Source organism: Carya illinoinensis, chromosome 11 (genome assembly GCF_018687715.1).
Source record: "Carya illinoinensis cultivar Pawnee chromosome 11, C.illinoinensisPawnee_v1, whole genome shotgun sequence".
Classification (NCBI taxonomy): Eukaryota; Viridiplantae; Streptophyta; class Magnoliopsida; order Fagales; family Juglandaceae; genus Carya; species Carya illinoinensis.
Genome location: NC_056762.1, coordinates 17,617,500 through 17,633,208, shown reverse-complemented (window position 1 = coordinate 17,633,208; position 15,709 = coordinate 17,617,500). Strand labels below are relative to the sequence as shown.

Genomic DNA, 15,709 nt, shown 5'->3' with positions numbered 1-15,709 from the left:
TCACCATCAAATGAATCTTTCAAAAGAACCAAGACACTCATTTTCAAGTAATTTTATTTCTGAAGGAACCATTAGAAACCATAGATTTATCCTCATAATTAGATTAGGTGCACATCATGGTTAGGTCTCTTTGGTCAAGAAGACTGCATCATTTGATCCCTTCCTCTATTTCCTTTATCTGGATTCTAAAAATCATCACTTTGACATTAAATTTGAAGATTTAATTATTCTTATACAAGAGGACAATCACTTTTGTATAATTATACAAATCACTTTTCTATAATTATTCTCTTACAAGAGGAAAATCACTTTTTTAGAATTATACAAATAAGCATGCAAAGATTTAAAAATACTAAAAATGTGGTTTGTTCATAGTTTTATTCTCGTACTTTCTTGGCAACCAACCAAAATGTGGTTAATGCTCTTGTAATTCTTTCACCGGTTGTTGCTTCAACAGAGACCATATTAATATAATTTATGATATGTTTCTTTTGCTTCTTGTACAACTTTAATATGTTGAACCAACAAATATATCTCAATAATCTGTTTATGAAAACCTTATCTCATCATGATGACTAGTTAAGTGATCTGATTTTATACAAAGAGCTAGCTAGCTATGCATTGCTTTCAATTATGATGATCATAATTGTACTATTCCATTTATTTTTCTTTTTTTACTTTTCAGATTCTGTATTATGTAGTTTTGATAGTTTAATGTTTCTATTTCTTCTTTTGTCATCATGTGCTTCACCTTTAATCTGGAGGAAGACACTCTCAGCTTTAGTGTGATGAGGGAAGAGGAAGATGGAATGGCACCCAGGCCTTAGACGTCGACTACACAGTCATTAATGACTCCTCAAAATACATATGGAAATCCAAATGTCTACCATGTGAGTTGGCAAGTTGATGTCTTTTATTTTTAAATAAAGAGTGTTTGACTTACTCATAAGTCTAACTAATTGCATAATTGTAGTATCATTTGATGTAAATATGCCTTACCCTTCGCTGAGTAATCCAGAGGAATTTAGGCGAGTTGAAGAGTTATTCCAGGTATTATTGTGATATCCGCTCCTTCTTTCTTCTTCTTTAAGTATGAGTCTCGTTCTACATGCCAAGCTTTGGTCTACGTGCTGAACCTTGTCCTACGTGCCGAGCTTCGATGTACATGCTGAGCCTTATCCCACGTGCTGTAGCTTGATGGCGTGTTTCGGAAGTTATCTAGCGGATTTCAAAGTAAGATATTTTAAAACTTATGGATATTTTAAATATTATGGAAATATATATAAGAGATATTTCCAGTATTATTAGATAAGCTTGTTTTTAAAGTAACACAATTATAATATTTTAATGAGCTCTAAAAATATTATAATTGTGGATAATTACTTATATTAAATATTTTAGTTCTTTTAAAATATTAAGAGGTTTAACTTTACGTTGAAAACTCTTATTTAATTTAAATGATTTTATTCTCTTTGAGTAATTAACGATAATTTATCATTTTAAATAATGATGAAGAAATATTATTTTATAAACTTTAGTTTATAAAATAATATTCTATCTTAAATCCTCTCAGTATTTTATTTAAGTGTTTTATTTAAAAATAAAACACTTACGTGTTTTCAAATTAGTATTCAAACCCATCGTTAGATTGTTCTGAGGATTTCGAGGCATAGTACTGGGATTAAATACCCAGGCCCCTATCTTTTCCTCTCCACTTTTTCTCTTTTCCTTTTCTCTCTTCTCTTTCCTCTCTCTCTCTCTCTCTCTCTCTCTCTCTCTCTCTCTCTCTCTCTCTCTCTCTCTCTCCCCCATGCACGTCCAGCCCGTGCTTTTGTTCTTCTCCACCATGCGGTTTGCACTTCTAGCCGCCGTGCCCCACCTCCACTTCTGGCCTATTCTCCCACCTGTGGTGAGCTACATCGGCAGCCCTATCTCTCTCTTTCTTCCTCCAAGAAATGGGCCTTAGAGCCACCAAGCACCACCAATGGCTTCGCCATATCATGGGCTTCCTCCCATGTCCTCCTTTTCCTCTACCTCTCTCTGTTTCTTCGATGGGTCTCCACAACCTTAGTTTCAGTTGCACCACCGTACACGGCTACCCAAGGTGTTTCACCACTACCACCTTATTCCTCCCATTAGCATGACCTTCCCCAACAAATTTCATGCCCAACGGAGCTGTACACAACTCTTACTCTCCCTCACTCTCCAAGGCACGAGTTACACTTCTAGTGGCCGATCCACCGCCTGGCCACCACAGCTCCACCACATCTTCTTCTACCTTTCCCTAGATTTCCATGAAGTTCTATGGTCTTCATCCACCTCAAGTAAACTCCCACCAATTTGGATGTACTGTTCACGGAGTGATGCTATCGTGCTTCGCCACCTTTGACCACCACAAGGCCACCTTGAGCCTTTCCAAGACCATGCCTAGCTATTCTCAAGCCCAAACCGCTACTTTACGTGGTGGACAACCACCGTACGCGGTGTTACCGCCGCGTACAACTCCTCGGACGCTCTGATCGTGACGGGCAGCGAGTGACGCACAGGTTATCTTGTCGATGGTATAACCCTCTATTCCTAGTTATTTACAATTAAAGTAGTTGATTGGTTGGACTGTAGACTGTGTAGTTAGTATTTGTGGAGTTCGCTCCGTAGTTGTGAAGTGCAGTGTAGTTGTGAATTGTTGGGCTTGATTTTGTAGTATTGTGGACTATGCTGTGAAGTGGGCGTGAGATAGATGCCGTAGTTGTAATACGACATGAGGTGTGAAGAGAGTATGAGTGAAACATACTCTGTGTAGTGCAGCGATGCGCTGTGTGACGTGCACTGTAGTGACGTGTGAAGTAGAATGTAGATGGTGCGCGTGGAGCATATTCCGTGTTGTATGGCGATGCACTGTGTAGTGTGCATCGTGTTAATAAGTGTTGTAGCGAAGGGAGTACACGTGGCACGTACTCCATGTGATGTAGCGAAGGGAGTAAGTGTACCGATGCACCGTGAGGCATGTATTGTAGCGATGTGTGTTGTAGTGTGGATGGAAGAGAGTTCACGTGAGTGTACTCTATTCTATGTAGTGAGTGTACTCTATTTTATTTTTGAGGGAGTTTTCTGGCGTCTTTCTTTGGCTGACTTCGTCTTGGAGGAAGAGAGTTGGACGTTAGAGAAGGTGGGGAGAGTAACTAAAAAAAAAAAATAAAGAAAGGGAAGAGGAGTTTATGCTGGACGGACTGCAGAGGGAACTTTCATTTTCGTTTTGAGGAGCAACAGACGACAGGTGAAGGGGAGCTTGTGGTGTTTAAGTAGAGGAAGTTTATGTGGGTTGAACGAAGAACAAAACGGAACCGGTGTGAGGAGACTTGCTCTGTTTTTAGTGTGAGAAAATAGAGGACTGAATTTTTCGGAAAGTGAGTAGCCTTCCTTGGACATATACTGCAGTTTATTTGTTTTCATCTTGCAGGTTGGACTTTCAGTTCTGTTTGGGGAGCAAAGAAGAAGAGAGCTGAAACGGAGAGGCTTTTAAGGAAAGAAGAAAAATAAAGAGCAACTCAAGAGAAGGAGGAACTCACGCTGGTCTCTACGTGAACGGAAACGAAAAAAAAAGAAAAAGAAAAAGAACACTGATCAGTGGGAGGAAGATAGTGGCATGGAAGAGAGAGCAGGATGTGAACTGGATGTTTGAGTGGGCTTTCTTATTTCGTCTGGGATGCAACACGAATGGTGGGGGATTTATTTATTTTTCATTGCAGAAACAAAGCAACACGAGAGACGCTGGCCATCCATTTTTTTGGTGCTTCGGGCGGAGAAAGAAACGAATGAAGGGAGGCTTTGGTTTGACGTGAACGAACATAAAAACTAGAGTTCTCGGCAGTTGGACGTTTACGGAGAGTGAGGGACAAGAGAGCAGGAGGCTTGGACTCGGACTGGGTGATTTTTCTTAGCTTTGCGGACTTAAACGAAGAGGTGAAGTTGGATTGAATGGATGCTGGTTCCGGAGTGAAAAACAGAGCTCCTAGGCAGTTTGACGCCGAACGAAAAGCTGAGAAGATGCTACACCTGCAGAAGCTTCAGACTGGAGTTTCTCGGCAGCACTGAAAATACAGAGAGAAAGAAAAGCTAGGGACTTTCGGCAAGATTTTATTTCTCAGGCTGGAGACAATCGGCAGCTGGACCTGAGCTACTTGCTGGACAGAACATGCAACGGAAGAGGCAGCTAGCACACGGAATGAAGGACGTACGTGGAGAAAGCTAAAAACAGAAGGAAGGAGCTGCTGGTGTTGACGTAAAGGAGGACGTTTGCGAAAGGATAGTTCACTTTTGAGTAGCTGCGGGACGGACTGGTTTTTAAGGGAGTTATTTTCGGCTCAATTTCTAAGTTGTTTTCATTTTAGCTTGAGTTTTATTTTAATATTATCATGGATAATGTTTACTTAATTTTTATAGTACTTGTGATGAAAATGGTTGGCTAAATTTTCATACTAAGGTTAAAGGTGAAGTTTAATGATTTAAATATTGTTTCCGGATCCACGTAAAATTTATTCTACGAGCTTGATCGATTGAAAGATTTTATTATTGGATATTTTGATTATCTATATACTCATCTTGATTCATTGTGATTTCTGAATACAGTGAATGCTTGAGGAATCCCTGTGGTATTCAAATAGATTTGTAAATGTTTTAATCATCAATCGTTCACACTCAATCATAAGTGACTATTTTTCTTGATCTTAAATGCTAAATCTTCCAATTAAACAGCATTATTATTCTAGTTTAATTGAAGTAAATCGATCGGAAACAATATCATAAATTATTAAACGGATCCTCGAAACCTTAGTCTTTCTCCATATCTTTATATTCGATTGTACGTTTCTTTTAGTAATTTCGTTTCATTGTCTGAATTTGTTTCCTTTATCACAAAAGTCAATCCCTGTGGATTCGATCCTGTAAGATACTACAACACCTGTATACTTGCAGGTAAAACTGCACTAAATTTTTGGTTCATTAATTTGAGTCAGAGTTTAGGCGCAACAGTTGGCTGATTCCGGACTGAGTCTGAGGAGTTCAGGGGTCGGATGGATTGAGGACAGAGTGCTTGGTTTTGGTTGTTTGTGATTGCTTGATTTTATTTGAGCCATGAGGCGTGAGTTGCATTTTGTGTATATGTGCATTTTATTTATTTGAGAAAATCCCGTTTTATTGGCATAAATGGTTTTTGGGTGCGTGTGTTACACTAGCCCAAGCCGGGATGGGTTATCTCGGTGGAGCTCCTCTGGTCACTCGGGAGCGGATAAAACTGAGTGACATCCCCTGGGTCGTCACAGGGCGACGACCAAATCGCACGATACGGTAACGCTGTCGTGTCGACTCCGTGGTCCCTGGAGTGGCGGGGACTAGAGGATGGCCTGGCCAGGTACGCGCGGGGCGTGAGTCTGGGCATCGCTCGTTTAGGTGTCAAATGCGTAGTCGTTACCTGCGGTGTGGCACAGAGCCAGGGTGTGCGGGTGATCCCTAGGGGAGATCATGGTGCATGCATAACCGGTGTGTTTTTATGGTTTTCGGATGTGGGCCATTTTCTGGAAAATGGCGATGTTGGTTTTTGAGGCTTTTGATCCATTTTCTGGGAAAATGGTGGTTTGGGCCATTATCTGGGATAATGGCGAGGCTTGGTTTTAAGGATATGTTTTTGTGGGCCAAATGAGTTTTTGGCGTGCGTGTAAAAATCATGTTTTATGGCGCATGTGCATTGGTTTTTATTTCATGCATATTGTTTGAGTTTTATATGTTTTTATCTAGTGGTGTTTGGAGTTTACTTACCTGCGGCACCATTTTTGGTACCGTAGATTTTGGTGCAGAGATCGAGGATGAGGAGGAGGAGGTTGAGCCCGAGGATGCGGCTCCGCCGGGGTGCTGATGTTATGTTTTGTATTTAGTTTAAAATTATATTTGTGTCCTGTAATATTTATTTATGTATGTTTTGAATAGCTTTGTATTAAACAAGAAAGAATTCTGGTACTTAGTTATTGACTTGATTTTTGCTGCGTATTTCTCGTGCACGTTCGTTGTTTTTTCACACACTTGGCACACGTCGATAGGATGATGAACCGTGATGTCATCATCCGGACGTCTCGATTTTCCTGTGTTCGTGCGTGGGGATTTGGGGGCATCACAGGTGGTATCAGAGCGGTTTGGCTCTGGGTAAAAACCACATGTCCAGTAGGTAGTACCAGAATGTTTTAAAGTTGTGTTTTAAAAAAAAATTATGTTAAGTAAAGTTGCTAATTGATTGGTTTTATTTGTTTGAACTTGTTTGTTTGTTTTTATTTATTTATTTATGTTTTTGCAAGCTGGTTTCTTTTGTTTTGTGTGATGTGGTGTTGGTCTTTGTTTCTATTTTTGTTTGTTGTTGGTTTTATTTGTTTTTGTTTTCTTAAAGGGGGTCAAAGGTTGTGGTGGCAGGAAAATGGGGAGGCCAAAGAAATCTACTCAAGAGCCACGGGACAATACGTCAAGAGATGACTCCATAGCCCAAGCCATACGATAGATGACGGAGTTTATGCAGAAAAATTTTAGGTCACAGCAGACAGGGCCTTGGCCACAACCAGGGGGACCTTGGCCACAACAAGGGGGTCCCTGGCCGCCACAAAGAGGGCCTTGTCCGCAACAAGAAGGACTTTGGCTGCAACCAGGAGGTCCTTGGCCATATCAGGGAGGGCCTTGGCTTTACCCGGGAGGATCTAGTAGCATGGTGCAAGCTGGATGCACATATGAGCGCTTTCTGGCGCATAGGACCCCACACTTCACTGGAGAAGAGGATCCGCTTCAAGCTGGAAAGTGGATCAAAGACCTGGAAAGAACTTTTGAGGTGTGTGGTTGCACCGAGGCACAACAGGTACTCTACGCCAGCTATCTGTTGCAAGGCACCGCTTGTGATTGGTGGGATACCAAGAGGGTGATGCTAGAAGCAGAGTTGGGTTCATTCGCCGCTGTAACCTAGCAGCGCTTCAAGAAAGAATTTAACGACCGCTTCTTTCCCACATCGGTAAGGAAGCAAAAGGCAAGAGAGTTCTCAAATTTGGTCCAAGGAGGCATGACAGTGGAACAGTACGCCCGAAGGTTTATAGAACTTGGGCGATTTGCTCCCCACCTTATCGCCACAGAGGAGATGCGAGCAGAGCATTTTTAGGAGGGACTACGCCCTGATATACGCCGTATGGTGGTCAGCCATCGGATATCCACTTTTCAAGACTTAGTGGATGTGGCCACCCTTGTGGAGCGAGAGAATAATCTGAGTATGGGCTCCCCTCCAGGTCATAAGAGGCGGAGTTTTTCTGGTGAAGGAAGCAGCTCGGGTTCTCCTCAGAAATTTGGTCAGCGGACCAGAACTCGACCGCAAGCATCCTCAGGTGTTCGCATGGGAGGACGTGTGCCTGTTTGCAGAGTTTGTAATAGAGCCCATGTGGGTGAGTGCCCTTCTGGTGGGGCTCGATGTTATAATTGTGGCCAGCAGGGTCACTTTGCCAGAGAATGTCCAAGAACAGCTCAAGGAAGCCGTGGAGGTAGATGCTGTGGAAGAACAAATCCAAGGCAAGCAGTGCAAGCTTGGGTTTATGGTGTCACACCCGGAGATGTGGATGATGAGGCACCAGCGACCCATGATGCTGGAGTAATTATAGGAAGAGTCCGTTTATATGAGTTTTATGCTTGCACTTTGTTTGATTCCGGTGCGTCACAGTCGTTTGTATCTTCCACGTTTGTGCGAATGTGTAATTTGGTCACCGAACCTTTGCCAAAGTCATTGGTAGTGGCTTTACCCGATGGTGAAATGGTATAGTGCTCCAAGGTTGCATTGGGATGCCCGTTAAATTTTGATGGAAGGTTCTTGGATGCTGATTTGGTTGTGTTTAAGCTGTTGGGTTTTGATATCATCCTCGGGATGGATTGGCTATACCGATATTCTGCGAGTATTAATTGCAGAAGTCGGGTAATTACCTTTCAGCTTCCAGATGGTGATTGTCTGGAATTTACGGGGAGTAAGTTAAAAGAAAAGCCGGTAACTATATCGACAATTCAAGCAAGAAGAGAGATTGCATGGGGAGCGGATGCATTCTTAGTTCAGATGGTGTCCACGCCGTCTGAGAAGAAGTCTTTGGCAGACATTCTAGTTGTGGAAGAATTCCCCAATGTGTTTGTGGATGACTTGCCCGGACTACCCCCTGTTCGGGAAATGAAGTTTGTTATAGACTTGGAACCTGGAGCGGCTCCTATGCATAAAGCTCCTTATCGCATGGCACCGGTTGAATTAAAAGAGCTGAAGACTCAGTTGCAAGAGCTGGTAGATAAGGGATTTATTCAACCTAGTACGTCGCCGTGGGGTGCGCCAGTTTTGTTTGTTAAAAAGAAAGATGGAACCCTCCGTATGTGCATAGATTATCGGGAATTAAACAATGTGACCATCAAAAATAAATATCCTCTCCCGCGGATCGATGATTTATTTGATCAGCTTCAAGGAGCAGCCATGTTCTCGAAGATTGATTTGAGGTCGGGATACTACCAGCTGAGGATCAGAGACAAGGATGTGCCTAAAACTGCTTTCAGGTCGAGGTATGGGCATTATGAATTTAAGGTGATGCCGTTTGGGTTAGCTAATGCCCCTGCTGCTTTCATGGATTTAATGAATCGAGTATTTCGACCTTATCTGGATTCCTTTGTGGTAGTGTTTATTGATGATATTCTGATTTATTCCCGAGATGTTGAAGAACATGTGTATCATCTTCGTCTAGTACTTGGGAAATTGAGAGAATACCAGTTGTACGCCAAGCTCAGCAAGTGTGAATTCTGGTTGGAGGAAGTTAAATTTCTTGGGCATGTGATTTCCCGAGACGGAGTGGCTGTTGATCCTAGTACGGTAGAAGCCATTTTGTCATGGCAGCGCCCGACTACAGTGTGCGAGATCCGGAGTTTCTTGGGACTTGCCAGATATTACCAAAGATTTGTGGAGGGATTTGCTCGCCTATCCGGACCTCTCACAGCTTTGACTCGGAAGAATACATAATTTGTTTGGTCAGATAAGTGTGAGAGAAGCTTCCAAGAATTAAAGAACAGGTTGATGACGGCACCAGTGTTAGCGCTTCTAGAACCGCATAAGCCATTTGTAGTCTTCAGTGATGCGTCTAAGTTTGGTTTGGGTTGTGTCCTTATGTAGGAAGGACGAGTTGTTGCCTATGCATCTTGTCAGCTAAAGGACCATGAGAAGAATTATCCGACGCACGATTTAGAATTGGCTGCGATTGTTTTTGCACTCAAGATCTGGTGGCACTTCTTGTATGGGGAAGGCTAATATAGTTGCTGATGCTTTGAGCCGAAAATCGCACTTGGAAGATGAAGCCGAGCCATCAGAATTGAATTCGTTGCTTTGTGGGATGAGAATGCTCCTTATTGAGAGTTCGCAGCAAGAAGAGATTTTATCTTCAGTTCTTGATATTCGGGTAACTGATTTTGAAGAATTGAAGACTCTTCAAAGGAAGGATCCAAAGCTGCTGAATATCAGAAAAAAGAGTCAGAAAATCTCGAGGGCCGTTGCATTATAGCATGGATAAAGATGGGATACTTCGGTTCCGAGATCGCAGAGTGGTCCCCAAGGATTCAGAATTCAAGGAGCGGATCATGGCAGAAGCTCATGTGGCCCCTTATTCAGTTCATCCCGGCAGTACAAAGATGTATCGGGACTTGAAGAAAAATTATTGGTGGGATGGAATGAAGAGGGATATTACCTTATATGTTGAGAAATGCCACACATGCCGTCAAGTGAAGGCCGAGCATCAAAAACCCGCTGGTATGCTCCAACCCCTCCCTATTCCTGAGTGGAAATGGGATGACACCACGATGGACTTTGTAGTGGGTTCGCCGAGAACGCCTAGTGGGAAAAATTCCGTTTGGGTGATTGTTGACCGGTTAACGAAGAGTGCTCATTTCCTGTCTGTTAATAACACCGACTCCTTGGGTAAGTTGACACGCTTGTACGTGAAAGAAATAGTGCGGCTGCACGACATACCAAAGAGTATAGTATCAGATCGAGACCCAAGGTTTACGTCGTAGTTCTGGAAGAGTTTGCAGGCAGCTTTGGGTACTAAGTTGAAATTCAGTACTGCATATCACCCGCAGACAGACGGCCAATCAGAGCGCACCATTCAGACTCTTGAAGACATGTTGCGAGCATGTGTCATGGAATTTCAAGGGAGTTGGGAAAACCATTTGCCGCTCATCGAGTTTGCATATAATAATAGCTTCCATGCGACCGTTCAGATGGCTGCCTATGAAGCTCTTTATGGGAGGAAGTGCAGATCGCCCTTGTGTTGGGATGAAGTCGGGGAGAGTAAGATTATTGGACCCAAAATAATTCAAGAGATGCAAAGCCAAGTCCGAATCATCGGAGATAAAACGGCGGCAGCTCAGAGTCGCCAGAAAAGCTACGCTGATACCAGGAGGAGAGAGTTATCTTTTTAAGTTGGTGATTGGGTTTATCTCAAAGTCTCTCCCATGAGAGGTGTTAAGCATTTTGGTAAGAAGAGGAAACTGGATCCAAGGTATGTTGACCCTTTTTAGATTCTGGAGAAGGTAGGGTCCGTCGCCTATAGAGTTGCTTTGCCAGAGTATTTTGGGGATATTCATGATGTCTTCCACGTATCATCCCTGAAGAAGAGCTTTGGACAGTAAGAGCCATGCTTCGTCGACCCAGAGGGTATTCAGTTGCAACCGGATCTCACTTATGAGGTTGTTCCGTCACAGATCATAGATTGGAAGGAGCAAGAGTTGAGGGCCAAGACAATACCTTTGGTTAAGGTGGCGTGGGGAGATTCGTTAGCTCAAGACTTCTCTTGGGAGCGAGTAGCGGACATGAGGGAGCAGTACCCATACTTGTTTAAGTAATGAAGGTATGTATCTTAATCTTGGTCACAGATGGTTTATGTGATTTTATGTGACTTGCTTTAAGTTGGTGGTTGATCTTGCAAATTTCGAGGACGAAATTTCTTTTTAAGGGGGGGAGGATGTGATGACCCGCTTTTGCGTGTATTTTCACTGAAGGGTTGTTTTTAATTTAATTAATATATTGGTTTATTTATTTTAAATTATTGCGTTTTAAAATTGGTTTTTATTTGTTGGATGTTGTGTTTTATTTATTTATTCATTTTACGGTTTTTAATCTCGTTCTCGGCGGATTTGTTTTGTTTTCCGGAGTGAGGATTGGACCTCATTTCTTTCCTACATCTCTTCTTTTCCATTTTTCCTTTTTCTCTTTTTCTCTTTTCTTTCTTTTTCTTTTTTCTTTCTTTTTCTTTTTCTTCTTCCTCTTCTTTTTCCTTCCCACGCGTAACCCCCCCGGTTCGTCTCTCTCTCTCTCTCTCTCTCTCTCTCTCTCTCTCTCTCTCTCTCTCTCTCTCTCTCTCTCTCTCTCTCTCTCTCTCTCCTCTCCCACGCCGGTTTCAACCTCAGCCCCGACCCACTGCCGTCCGGCCACTGTGGTCGACACCACCCCCGCCGGTCGAACCCCCTCCTGCCGGCGCACCACCCCACCGAACCCCAGTCCCATCCGGCCAGCCGTTTGGCCGAAAAACGCCCAATAAGCCCCACAGATTTTGCCCCGATCCTCCGCCGTCGCTCCACCTCCAGCCACCGCCTCTTCACCACTTCATCACTGGTTCCTTGCCGTCCTAACCCACCCATTTCCGGCCTCTAATAGCCACTGGAACAGCTCCCACGAGCTAGCTTTCCATTTTGGGAAATCCGGCCATCAACCACCGTTTTCGCCGCCACCCACGGCCAAACTTCACTTCCACTAGCTTCATAATCATCCTTAGACCATTCTCTATCAATCCCAAGCCTTGGTTTGTCCCCGTTCAAAAGTGGGTATTTTACAACCCATGGCCACAGTGAATTTTCACTGTTACGTTACCATATAGCACTGTAAGTATTTTCTAAACTCTACTTTTAGATTTAAATATATTTTGCTCATAGAATAAATGTTTGTTGTTGGTTGGCTGATTCCGGACTGAGTCCGAGGAGTTCGGGGGTCGGATGGATTGAGGACAGAGTGCTTGGTTTTGGTTGTTTGTGATTGCTTGATTTTATTTGAGCCATGAGGCGTGAGTTGCATTTTGTGTATATGTGCATTTTATTTATTTGAGAAAATCCCGTTTTATTGGTGTAAATGGTTTTTGGGTGCGTGTGTTACACTAGCCCAAGCCGGGATGGGTTATTATCTCGGTGGAGCTCCTCTGGTCACTCGGGAGCGGATAAAACTGAGTGACATCCCCTGGGTCGTCGCAGGGTGACGACCGGATCGCACGATACGGTAACACTGTCGTGTCGACTCCGTGGTCCCTGGAGTGGCGGGGACTAGAGGATGGCCTGGCTAGGTACGCGCAGGGTGTGAGTCTGGGCATCGCTCGTTTAGGTGTCACATGCGTAGTCGTTACCTGCGGTGTAGCACAGAGCCAGGGTGTGTGGGTGATCCCTAGGGGAGATCATGGTGCATGCATAACCGGTGTGTTTTTATGGTTTTCAGATGTGGGCCATTTTCTGGAAAATGGCGATGTTGGTTTTTGAGGCTTTTGATCCATTTTCTTGGAACATGGTGGTTTGGGCCATTATCTGGGATAATGGCGAGGCTTGGTTTTAAGGATATGTTTTTGTGGGCCAAATGGGTTTTTGGCGTGCATGTAAAAATCATGTTTTATGGCGCATGTGCATTGGTTTTTATTTCATGCATATTGTTTGAGTTTTATATGTTTTTATCTAGTGGTGTTTGGAGTTTACTTACCTGCGGCACCATTTTTGGTACCATAGATTTTGGTGCAGAGATCGAGGATGAGGAGGTGAAGGCTAAGCCCGAGGATGCGGCTCCGCCGGGGTGCTGATATTATGTTTTGTATTTAGTTTAAAATTATATTTGTGTCTTGTAATATTTATTTATGTATGTTTTGAATAGCTTTGTATTAAACAAGAAAAAATTCTGGTACTTAGTTATTGACTTGCTTTTCGCTGCGTATTTCTCGTGCACATTCGTCGCTTTTTCACACACTTGGCACACGTCGATAGGATGATGAACCGTGATGTCATCATCCGGACGTCTCGATTTTCCCGTGTTCGTGCATGGGGATTTGGGGGCGTCACAGTAGTGGTGTAAGGCCTTTTGGAGTATTTCTACTGGTTGTTGTGTTTGATGAAAATGGAGCACATACAGGTTGATTTTTCCATTGTTGGTTGCACAGGTTGTTCGATGTGTTACTTGCCTTGATAAGGGGAGCTGAGGGCCTTATTTATGAGTATTTCCATGACTATAGAATGTTTAGAAAAAATACTAGTGAATATTTTAACTGATAACTGCATGCTGTTTATGATTACAAGTCTCTTGCAGAGTATGTATAATAGATAGAAGGAACCACCTCAGTTTGACCAAGAAAAAAATCTGATATAAGTGCTTTTCCTTTTTGTGTTCCTTTTTCTGGTTTATTAATAGATAGATTTTCTTTTCATGCCTTTCAATATCTGATCTTAGTGGTTTTACCATTTTTCATATCTGGTCTTAAACTTTGGTAAACATTCCACCAGTATTTTGAATGGCTTTATGGTGCGTAATTGAAGGATTGACTAACATTGACAAGATTGAAGGCGAAGACAAGATGTTGATTTTGCATTTGCACCATATTTACTATTTAGTTCTTGTAACTTTAGCACCCCATATGGTTGCAAAGCATGCACTGATCTCTATATATATTGAGAGAGAGAAGCTATTATATAGATGAATATTGTAAGTTAATTCCACGTGAAAATGATTTTCTACATGTTTCGGGCATGCTGCTATACTTGTCTTGGAATTAATCAGAATTGGCTTATTTTTGGTTTATATAAATCGCAAGCAATTCTCCTACCACAATGGACTGCTTGAATTTAATGCAAGTTTTGGTTCTATATGCATAGGAAAAATAAAAATGATGGACATTGTATACTCTAGGTATTCCTATTTCAACGGGTAGGTGGCCAAATGTTAGAAATATGTGTCAATCCACAATGGACCTTTTATACTCTTGATTGAAAGGTTAGGTGGCAATTGTCAAATTGTAGTTGAATGAAATATGGTTCCTCTAGTCCTTTTATGGTGTTTTTGGAGAGAAAGAAATTATAGGAAGGTTGAGGACCGTGAATGGATGCTAGAAAAGAACAAAACTTGTCACATTGGAAACTTCATTAAAGCACAACTTAATTTTACATAACCTACAGATACCTCTTTTGTACATCATAACCAAAACATAGAGGGAGTACAATTACATTAGAACCATTTAAAAATGATGTACTCCATACAACTTGTAAATTTACATACAATTTATCTGAACCAAGTTAAAATTATTACAATTGTGACAACCCAATACAAATACAGTAATTTTCGCTTTTCCTTTTGAAGAGTTCTCTCTCTCTCTCTCTCTCTCACTTTATTTTCCCTTTTCCGAACTTCATACTTTGAGCAGCAGTATGTCATCTCACATCTTCCAAACTTTATTTTCTCTTGTACAAATGTTCTGATCTAGCAAATGAAACATATCCGTCCAAACGAAAAATTCACACCTCGCATCTCCTTGCACATAGTACGAACTCCCAATTGACATGATAAAGTACACCCCATAAGCAGCAAATCAATATGCAAATATGACAAATATAAAGTTGCTTTACCGTATCATACTTTGGGCAGGCAAAAAATCTCCTTCTAGGATTAGACTTAGTGTGGGATGTCTTTAATGGTGTTTTCAAGCCATACCAACAAGTTGGTGATTCTATCACAAAATCATTAGATAAAGATGACGATTGGGATGATGCCATAAGTGAATTCTGAAAAATGAAAGTCAAGTTCAAACACAAGAGTCTTTTTGATTTACAGAATTGAATACATAGTAATACTGTCTAGATAAGGGATGATGTTCTATCATAATTGTCAAGAGACCCTCATGTGACTTTCAATTTATGAAAACACCTGCCATGTATGGGGGTAGCGTGTCATAGTTTCTCATTTCCTTTTTTGTTCTCCACGAGCAGCATGAGGCATGAGCCTCCCATGCATAAGTGGCTCTATACCTATGGTGGAGTAGCACCTTCAACTTATGAGTAATAGAAACATATGCAAAACGGGGGGAACACTGGGATTAAAGAAGAAAAGCAAGCTGATGAACAAACATAGCTTTCTTAGGGAAGCAAACTAATTAGGAAATTTAGGGGCTTCTAAATGCCCTTTTGGTCCTTTTTTCGAAAAGGGCCTTTTAAAACTCATCAATTGTCTCTTCTCATGCCCTATTGGCCCAATCTTTAATATAGATATACACATCCTGAATTGTTTTGTAAGGATATGCAAATCGCTAATCTCTAGCAGATTTACAAGAAAAAGAAAATGTATGTAGTCTAGTCTACGAGAAACATTTATACTTAACTAATATGAAAACACATACGGTAATCTACAATGAAAAGAATTTCAAGACATTGAACAAGGAGTGGCAGAGCATGTTTAATGGTAGACAAAATTAGTATCTCTAGGCTTATGCCCAAGTTTTGGAATGGTACTTCAATATCTACAATTAATGAACCAGGATGCATTATATGAAATCTAATCTCTTTCTACTCTCACTTAAGGCCATTTATCTTAGATAGATATTTTAGATAGAAATATAAA

At 41.8% G+C, this 15,709-nt stretch overlaps 1 pseudogene; it reads left to right on the top strand.

The window, feature by feature from the left end:
* Window positions 1–990: 990 nt before the first annotated feature.
* Window positions 991–15,709, top strand: part of LOC122282272 — a 51,872-nt pseudogene continuing 37,153 nt past the window's right edge.